Source organism: Pongo abelii, chromosome 12 (genome assembly GCF_028885655.2).
Source record: "Pongo abelii isolate AG06213 chromosome 12, NHGRI_mPonAbe1-v2.0_pri, whole genome shotgun sequence".
In the NCBI taxonomy this organism is placed as follows: domain Eukaryota; kingdom Metazoa; phylum Chordata; class Mammalia; order Primates; family Hominidae; genus Pongo; species Pongo abelii.
The window spans coordinates 126,461,222-126,470,897 of record NC_071997.2 but is presented as its reverse complement, the minus strand read 5'-3'; positions in this window follow the sequence as shown (position 1 = coordinate 126,470,897).

The following is a 9,676-nucleotide window of genomic DNA, read 5'->3' as shown; positions in this document are numbered from 1 at the left end:
GAAAGAGCAAGCCAGGCACAGTGGCGCATGCCTGTAATCCAGTATTTTGGGAGGCCGAGGAAGGTGGATCACCTGGGATCATGAATTTGAGACCAGCCTGGCCAAAATGGTGAAACCCCATCTCTACTAAAAATACAAAAATTAGCCAGACGTGGTGGCCCATGCCTGTAGTCCCAGGTACTCAGGAGGCTAAGGTGGGAGAATCACTTGAACCCATGAGGCAGAGGTTGCAGTGAGTTGAGATTGTGCCACTGCACTCCAGTCTGGGCAACAGAGTGAGACTGTGTCTCAAATAAATAAATAAATAAATTTCAAAAGAGCAGTCAATAGAAACTGTTTCTGAAGCATTGCAGATGTTGGATTTACTAGACAAAGACTTTAAATCAGATATTCTAAATATGTTCAAATAACTAGCAGAAACCATGTCTAAAGAATTAAATAAAATGTTGAGAATTATGTCTCACCAAAGCAATTATCAATAGAATGAATTTTTTTTAAAAAAACAGTAATTCTGTAATTAAAAAGTATAATAACTAAAATAAAAAAATTCACTACAGTAGATTAATAGCATATTTGAGTTAATAGAAGAAAGAATCAATGAACTTCAAGATAGGTTAATTGAAATTATTTGGTTTGAGGAACAGAAAAAAAATAATGAAGAAAAATGAACACCTATAGAAATCTGGGACACCATCAATAATATCAATATAAGCCTACTGGTAGTTCCAGAAGAAGAGAGAAAGAAAAGAGCAGAAAAACTTTTCCAAGAAATAATAGCCAAGAACTTCCAAAATCTGATGAAAATCACTACTCTATACATCTAACAAGCTCAACAAATTCCAAGTGGGATAAACTTAGAGATACACACTTAGACACAGCATAATCAAACTGTCAAAAGCCAATGGCAAAGAAGTAATCTTGAAAACATCAAAAGCAACCCATCACATACCAGGAATATTGCTACAGGATGTACTACTGACATAATAGACGGAATAGATGTACTTTATCCTGTTCCCACTGTGAAGAACAACTAAAGCCTTGAATATCATATGCATTATTTAAGCAGAAGAAGAAAAAGAAGACTCCAAAGGGTACAGAGGTGAAGGCATGCCAGCTAGTGATCCTGAGACTCAAAGAACAATATGGTGGTAAGATCCCTGGCCTTCAGTTTTGCGAAAGATAACCCTGGTTTTGTGCTCAAAAGAAACAATCTAGTAGGACAGAAAACTTTGTGAAAATAACCACTCTTCTCCAGCTGAACACCACAGTGTTCAGAAAATTGCAGTCCCATGGCCACTCAATCCAGCAAAGTCTAAATGGAAAACCGATACTTCCATTCTTTGTGACGGGGGGATAACAAAGAAGACCCCAAAAGAGCTGGGACTTTTAACTCCACCGGGCAATTACAAGGCCCCAGGCTCCTTCTCACCCAACCATCACCAAGGTGTCTGTGGAGACCAGGTTAGGAGCATGGACTCCCTTTCCTGCTCACTCTGCAGTAATGAGGCATTCCTTCCTCTCCTCCCCGGGTAGTGTCATCAGAAACCAAGTGTGAAGCCAGGACGTTCAGCACTGCCCATGGGTAATGAAGCCATCCCTCCTGTGAAGAAAGTGTGGTCCATGTGGGGAGCAGTAATGAGGTGCTTCTTCCCTTCCAAAACAGGGAGGGATCAGTGGAAATCTAGAGGAAAGCAGGCATTCCCACCACCCCCCAGCAGTAACAATGAGTACTCTCCCTTCCCTTAGTGTCAACAGAGGCAAGAGAAGAATTTGTGTCTCCATCCTATCTGGCAGCACTGAGGTGTCACAGACCTTTCTCCTGCGGTGGTTTCAGGGGAAGTCAGCTAAACAGAAGGATTAAATAAGAGCCAGCCTCTCACAACATAACACCTAGCAGGTCAGGGTTTCAGTTGAAAAATCACAGGTCCTACCAAGTACTTGGAAGTTCTCAAACACAATGAGGAAAAAAAAAAAATAGATTAAAAAAGAACAACAACAACAACAACAACAAAACACACCAACATGGCAACGTGGCAATAATTTTAAAATTATCTGACAAAGCCTTTTACACAATCATCATGAAAATAGTGAACCATTTACAAACATGCTCGAAATAAATGAAAAAATAATTTAGTCTCAGTAAGAAAAAGTCTCAGCAAAGAAATTGAAGACATAAAGAAGAACCAAATGAAAATTTTAAAAGTTTTTACTTTTCAATTTTCAATACAATAACTGAGATTAAAAAGAACCAGTCAATTGTCTCAACAGTGGAATGAAGGAGACAGAGAAAATAAGCAGCGGACTGGAAGACAGAACAATAAAAATAACCCAACCAACCTGAAAAGCAGAGAAAAAGTAGACAGAGTAAAGAAACAGAGCATCAGTGTATTAGTCCATCCTCACACTGCCTAAAAAACCCGAGACTAGGTAATATATAAAGAAAAGAGGTTTAACAGGCTCACAGTTCTGCAGGCTGCACAGTTAGTATGAGAGCTTCTGGGGAGGCCTTAGGAAACTTTCAATCATGGTAGAAGGTGAAAGTGAAGTAGGCATATCTTACATGACTGTAACAAGAACAAGGCAGGCAGGTAGGTGCTGCACACTTTTCAATAACCAAGAACAGCACTAAAGGGGATGGTGTTAAACCACTCATGTGAAACTTCCCCCATCATCTGATCATCTCCCACCAGGCACCACCTCCAGCGTTGGGGATTACCATTCGACATGAGATTTGGGTGGGAACACGATCCAAACCACATCAATCAGATTATGGTACAAAAGATCTAATACTAGTGTCCAAAAGGAGAAGAGAAAGAGGGAAGAGCCAGAGAGCAAGAGACATAAACCTACAGATTTAAGAAGTTGAGCAAACCACAACTTAATGGTAATTTAAAAAATCTTCAAAAAGGAGATGTGGAGCCACCATCCATCAGTGCAGCCGTTCCAGGATAGGGTGGCTGTGTGTTAGCCCCAAACCAGGGGCCCTGCCTGGTGAGAAACAGTGAGGCAGGTGGGTCATGGGGAAGACAGACCGACCTCTTCTCCTCAGGGAAACTACAGCTTGCTGGACGTGTGGTTAATGCCCTCAGGGTCTTTGCTTCTTCCCCAGCCTTGAGGCCAGCAAGGGCAACACTGCTGCAGTGGCAGTGGCAGAGGGCCTTTCAGTGGCCTCTGGGAGGCCACCTCAGAGAAACGCAGAGCCTCTGCTACCGGGAATGTTCAGCCAGGGGCTGGGACCACTGTCTGCTGGCCTTAGCTGGGGGCTCTGCTTGGTGAAGAGCAGGGGTGGAGGGCTCACGGGGAAGAGAGACCGGGCTCTCCCTGTGGTGACTGTGGCATGCTAGAGCAGAACCCTTGGGCCCTTTGTTTCTGCCCCAGACCAAGAGCAGCAGCAGCAGGACCTCTACTGTGGCTGTGGCAGAGAAACCATCAGTTGCCTCTGGGAGCCCCTCTCCAGTGAAACTCAGAGCTCCAGTGAAACTCCAGTGGGTGTGCTCAGCTGGGAGGCGGGCGGCTCATCTGCAGTCCTGAGGTGGGGGGCCCGCCTGCTGAAGAATGGCGGGGTGTGGGGCCTCACAGGGAAGAGAACCTGGGCTCATCTCTGTATTGGGCTGGAGTGTGCTGGAGGTGCCAGCCCGGCGACCAGGCCCTTTGTCCTTCCCCAGCCTGAGGGTGGTTGGGGCGGAACCACTGCTGCTGCAATGACGGAGGGGATGTGGGCTGTTTCTGGGATTTCCTCTGCAGAGAAATGTAGAGCCACCTCCGCCTGAGGTCTTCAGGCAGAGGCACGAGTCGCTGGTCGGGAGGCCCCACGCAGTGAAGGGACACTGGGAACCGGGATCCACGTGGAGAACAGTCTGGCAGCTTTTCCGTGGAGCAGGTGTGCTGGGGTCCATGCCAGTCACTAGTCACCGTGCATCCTCCAGAGCCTGAGGGCAAGAGTGGCGAGGGCTGGAAGACAGCCAAAATAGTGGCCTGCCTCTCCCTCGGCGAGTTCCATCCCTGGGAGGTACAGAGGTGCTGCTAGCCCGAGAACCCCGGTGGGGAGTGGTTGGAGTTCCAGGCCATTGGGCCTTATCCTGTGAAGTGCAGTGGAGGCAAGGCTGGCAGTCAGTCGTTGCTCAGCCCCCTGGATTCGGCCCCTTTCCTGGGGGTGTGCAAGGGAGCCTAACCTTCCCTGCTGCAGCCACTAATGCCGGGATGCCCAGGGACCCAAGGCTCCCAGGATGGCACATGTGCCTGAGTGGCAGCTCTGCCCATACTCCACAGAGCTCTGCACCTCTGAAGGTCCTGGTGGGACGGGCTCACAGGGGGATCTCCTGAGCCTAGGGTTGCAAGGGTCCATGGCACACACGTGGGTCCCCGAGGACTCTCTCTCAACTCTCATTCACCAGGGGTGGGAGAGCCTCCCCTGGCTCCGGGCCACTTCTGGGCAGTCATTCTGTCTCGCTCTTCTCCGTTCTCTGTGGGTTCAGTTCTTTCCTTGATGAATCCCAGAGTGTCCACCTGGATCTTCCAGCTGAAGATCTAGTACTTACTCGCCACGTTTTCTTCTCTCAGTGAGAATGGCACACACTAGCTGCTTCTAATCAGCCATCTTGGCAACTCCCTTCAACCCATTCTTTTTTTTTTTACCCCGAGTATTTTCTATATACAATTGGTTAAATTCATGTATGTAAAACCCACAGATATGAAAGGATGACTGTATATACATAACGTCCCGAGTTTTTATTTGTTCTTAGTGGGAGAAATAGGCATTTGCCTACTCCATTTACTCCATTCGTAAATTGGGGATGCTTTCTATATCAAGTAAGAGATTTTTTAAGCCAAATATGCTCCAAATATTTAGAAAACTCTCTAAACAAGATCATAAGCAAAGAAATTTAGATCCTGATTTACAAAATAATATGGTACCCAAGAACATAAAGATGCAACTAAGTCTGTCTTTGTTAATTGCTTCCTTCTTAAGACCTAAGGTTTGAATTACTTAAAATGTGCATAGAAATTTTTATGACACTCCTTATTGTAGATTCTAGCGATTCGATCCAAGACATCATTCAATTGCTAGTCTCCTTCATAAGCAAATTGCATTTTGAAGAAATATCAAGCCAGTTACAGAAGGAATGAGATAACCTACAGTCTACAATAGTCCCTGGATTAGTGTTTATTTTCCTGCTTTTTTGAAAGAAAGTTCACACATTTAGAGAGATTATCCATGATATTGTGGCTATGTACATAATTGTATGTATGTGTTCATGCTCTCTTGCAAATATTATAGAATCACTTAGCAAACATTTCATGTCAGTTTATTACTTTTATTGTCTAGTGATGGGTTTATTTATAGTTACTTGTGTTTTATATTATATTCAATCTATTAATATAACAAAATTGAAAACTTTTTTCAAGCTCGTAAGTTTGGCAGAAATCGATCATAATTCTATTTGTAGAATTAGTAATTTTATTTAAAATTAGTAAATTTCCTTTTCCTTGTTTTGGACCAATGTTTTGTTAACAGAAGCTGGACAGATTGCATTCCTTTTAACAATCACTTCCTTTAATAAATTCATCTAAACCCATCTTCAATCTAAAATCAGCACTCATAAACATAGCATATATAGCTTTTTCTCTTAGCACTTAAAGTGCCTGGTAGAGTAGATGTAAAACCCCAAAGTCTTCCAGGCATTTTCAGCAACTCCTATAAATCAAATTTTAAAAGCAAGCAAACAAAACACATAATATTGAAAAAGAGACTCTATAAAATATTGTAAGTATATTTTTCTTGTAAATCTTGAAATCATGACATCCCATTAAACATAAGTACTTACACACAAAAATTAATTATATTCACTGTGCATTTGATTTACTTCATTATCTTTGTTTTAACGTGTCTTCCTGAGTTGAAAGTCATTTATTCATTAAAGGGATTGAACAATGATAGTTGCTACTTGATTGAGGTCTTATGCCAGGATGTGATTTGATGGTACCTTACTTACTTCCATGATGATTTTCTCAAGATAAATGAACATAATGGGCCCTTTGTATATTTCTGTTGACAAATGACTCTTAGGTCCACACTCCACAATAGAGTAATGATTTCAAAGTGTTGAGACCATCAAACTTCCATATAATTCTTTTAAGATTAACAACACAAAGACACATTTTGACAACATTTTTGAAGAAGTATCCCAATAAGAAGAGAAATAAATCTAGGAGGATGAAGCCAGATGTATAAAAAAAAGTGTGCTCAAATAACTTAGTAAAGATTACAGTTGTATATAAAAGAAAGAAACAAATTTTAAAAGCCTATAACTTTCTAAAACAAAAATTTTAGACCATATTAATATTAGGAAGGTAAGACAGTGCTTAGGGCATGTTGTGAGCAGGATGACATATACAAAATTGTGTACACAAGGGATATTGTGTCTTAGGATATTAGGAACATCAGTGAAAGTAAACTGAATATATAACATTTAAACTAGAACCATAAGATTTTATGATTCAAAAGAAAGTAGGGAAAGAAAAAGAATTTAAAAGTGCAAAAAATTAGTAAATAAAGTGTCAGTAATAAGTAGTAGTATAACTAATTACCATATAGTAGCCTGAATCTGTCAACTAAAAGCTGATTTATTTTTAGATTTTATAACAATTAAAGGATCCAGTGATACATTTTCTTTTAAAAAACCCCGCTTAAAATGATTTAGAAAGTTTGGCAAAATGCATATTAAATGAGGTGCAGAAAAAGATTAATCAAAGCTAAGCAGAAATAGCAAAATCAAAGTTTATAAAATGCACTTCAAGACAGAAAGTGTATCAGTGACAACTAGGGGCATTATATATTGGCTAAAAAAAAAGTTATAGCTAAAAAACGTTCTTGCTTCTAACAATGCTGACTTAAATTTTATAGAGTGACAACTAACAGAAATTCATTGAGAGATAAATATGTCTAAAGTTTTATTTAAAATTTAATATATGCTCTTCACAAATTGATCCGGGAGACAAATAATGAGAGATAAACATATTTAAATAATTGGGTTTAAAATTTAAAACAATTAGATGCTTTATAAATTTAAAAAGTCAATAACAGAGACAGTGCATTATGGCTATGGAGATGAATGTTCAAGCAGACATAAGGAGAAAGAGAAAAGAATGTAGAGATGGCAGCAATCTCATTTCTTTGCACGCTCATGCCCATCACTCACTCCATCTTTAGATGAAATGGGGCTAACAAGCACAGACACATAGACAGCAGCCAAGACATGAGGTCCGGAATTAGCTGAAGACCTGAAGGCCAACTAACTCTCTTTGCAGTTTGCTCTGACTGCCTTTTTGGAATAAAATAAACTTTCTAGACTTTTGCCCCCACCATCCTTCTGTCCACATTCAGAGTAACAGGATTACCTTCTCTAGACCTAATCTCCCCACACCCTACAAGGTTCTGCCCATCTGCCCTCTACAGGATATAGAAACTCCAGCTCAGAACTCTGAGTATCAAGACCTAACAGCTGCTGATCAGACTTTAACATAGAAAGCCAACTTCAGTAACTAGAGTGTGTTGCTGAAACCAATCCCAGGTTCACACGCGGATTTCCAGATGTCTCTTATTCGGCTGCTGCTCTAGACCCAGGTTTGGGCGAGGATGATCCTCATCATGGCCACTTTTGATTTGTGTCTAGGACTCTGACACTACGTGGAACCATGAGCTATGGAATCAAACACATAGGAACTGATATTTTGCTTTACGAACTAACAGCTTTGTGATTGTAAGTTACTTTACCATAAGGGGCTTGGGATCAAAACATCTACCTGAAAGTGTTTCTAAAGCTGTTGGCATATCATAGCTGCTCAATAAAGCTAAATAAACACCTATCCCACCTGTGCATGGCCCTTCATTTCTTGTTGCAATGCTAACAACACCTGCTGGAAAGTCCATGCCCGCTTTTGACAATCTAATGTGAAACTTGGCCTGTCCTGTCTTCTCTGCCTCCACTGCCGAATTCCCTAGCTTCCTTCTGTCACTGAAGGTGAGCTTTCCTCTGCAGCTGCTCTCTCTGACCGATGCCCCCTCTGCTCTCCTTTGTCTACCAGTCTGTGTCCCAAAGTAAACATAAGATCTTTCCTTGGATCAGTCCCAAGTATTGTAAGGCTATTGGTTTTTACTTTGTTTTTGCTTTCCTTTTCTCCAAAACTCTTGCAGCTGTTTCAGAGTATTCCATCTTGTCTGTATTGGCACACTCACCAACTTCTCTGTCAATTTGGAATTGAATTGTACTGTGGTTTTCAAAGTATTGGGACATATTTCCCTCAGTGGAAAGTGTTTATGAGTAGTGGTCTTTTGGGATAATCATGTACAACTTGGCATATACAAATATTCTAGATTCTATTACTGGCACTAGTTTCTCACACCTTCCTGTATCTATGTCCTTTGATGTGAATGTTGCTTTCCTCCCATGAGAGTGGAGAATGTTCCCCCACCCTTTGATTTGGGCTTTGTCTGATGACTTGCTTTGATCAGCAGAATGAGAAGAAAATGATAAGGAGTCATTTCCAAGCTGAGACTTTGAGAAGGCTTATGTGTTTCCACTTGACCTCTCACACTTCTGCCATTACTATGAGATGAACACACGATCTGGTCTGCTCATCCCAGGAGGATGATTAAAATTCCCTGGAAGAGCACTGCCTTGGCAGAGGTGCCCAGTCACATTTGTCCCAAATGAGCCATCTTCCAGCCAACACAACGTATCACAAGCAATATTATTACATGAGGCGATCTTCTGCCACTTGGTTTAGGATGGCTAAACTTTTGCTATAGGATAGGAAAAGTTAACCAAGAAAGAGAGAAGGTTATAGATCAAGTGTCAACTACACAGGAATTTTTTACACTTTGCATTTATTATTGTTGACACTAATTTTGAAGATATTATACATTTTGCAAATAAGATTGGGTTTGGTAGGTCAATAGAAAACCATTAGATCCTGATGGTCCTTTATAACTAAAAGGATTTTCCTAAATACCCAAGTCTTTCTGTGATTTTCACCTTCTTTTCTATCCTCTTTTCTTTCCACTTGTATCTTTAATCAATTTTGTTTCATGAACACATTGAGTGAATATCAGCTGGGGGTGTGTCTTCAGAACAGAATGAGTTATCAAAGGACCCTCCTAGAAAACTGATGTTTTCCAAAATGCCTACCTGATTGAAGAGCTGAAAGGAGACAGGTGAGTCTGACATTCACTGCCTATCCTGCAGAATGTGTCTGTCATTGTGGAACAATAAGAAAAATTGCTAAATCACAATTTTATTCAGTGCGCAGTTTTTTCCCTAAGGTTACAGTGACATCCAGGTTTCCGTATTTTATGAGAATACATAGGACACATTCAAAGTGAATTCTAAATGACCAAAAGCTGCTTGATCAGAAGAATTCAATTTATTACAAGATTCACCACTTCAAAGTCAGTTCTACCTCTTTTATTACACAGAGGCTGCAGAATGAATCATTTTCTGTGGATTGCAGTAAGTTCATATACTGCATACTCACAGAGTTGCAATTACTAAGATGCAGAGTCTGAAATAATCACTGCTAGAACCACAGTTTGCTTTCCTCTAGGCAGCTGACATGATCTCAAAATTGGGGTTTTCTTTAATTCTAAGTTTACAAACCCAAATTCGTAGCTAGTCCC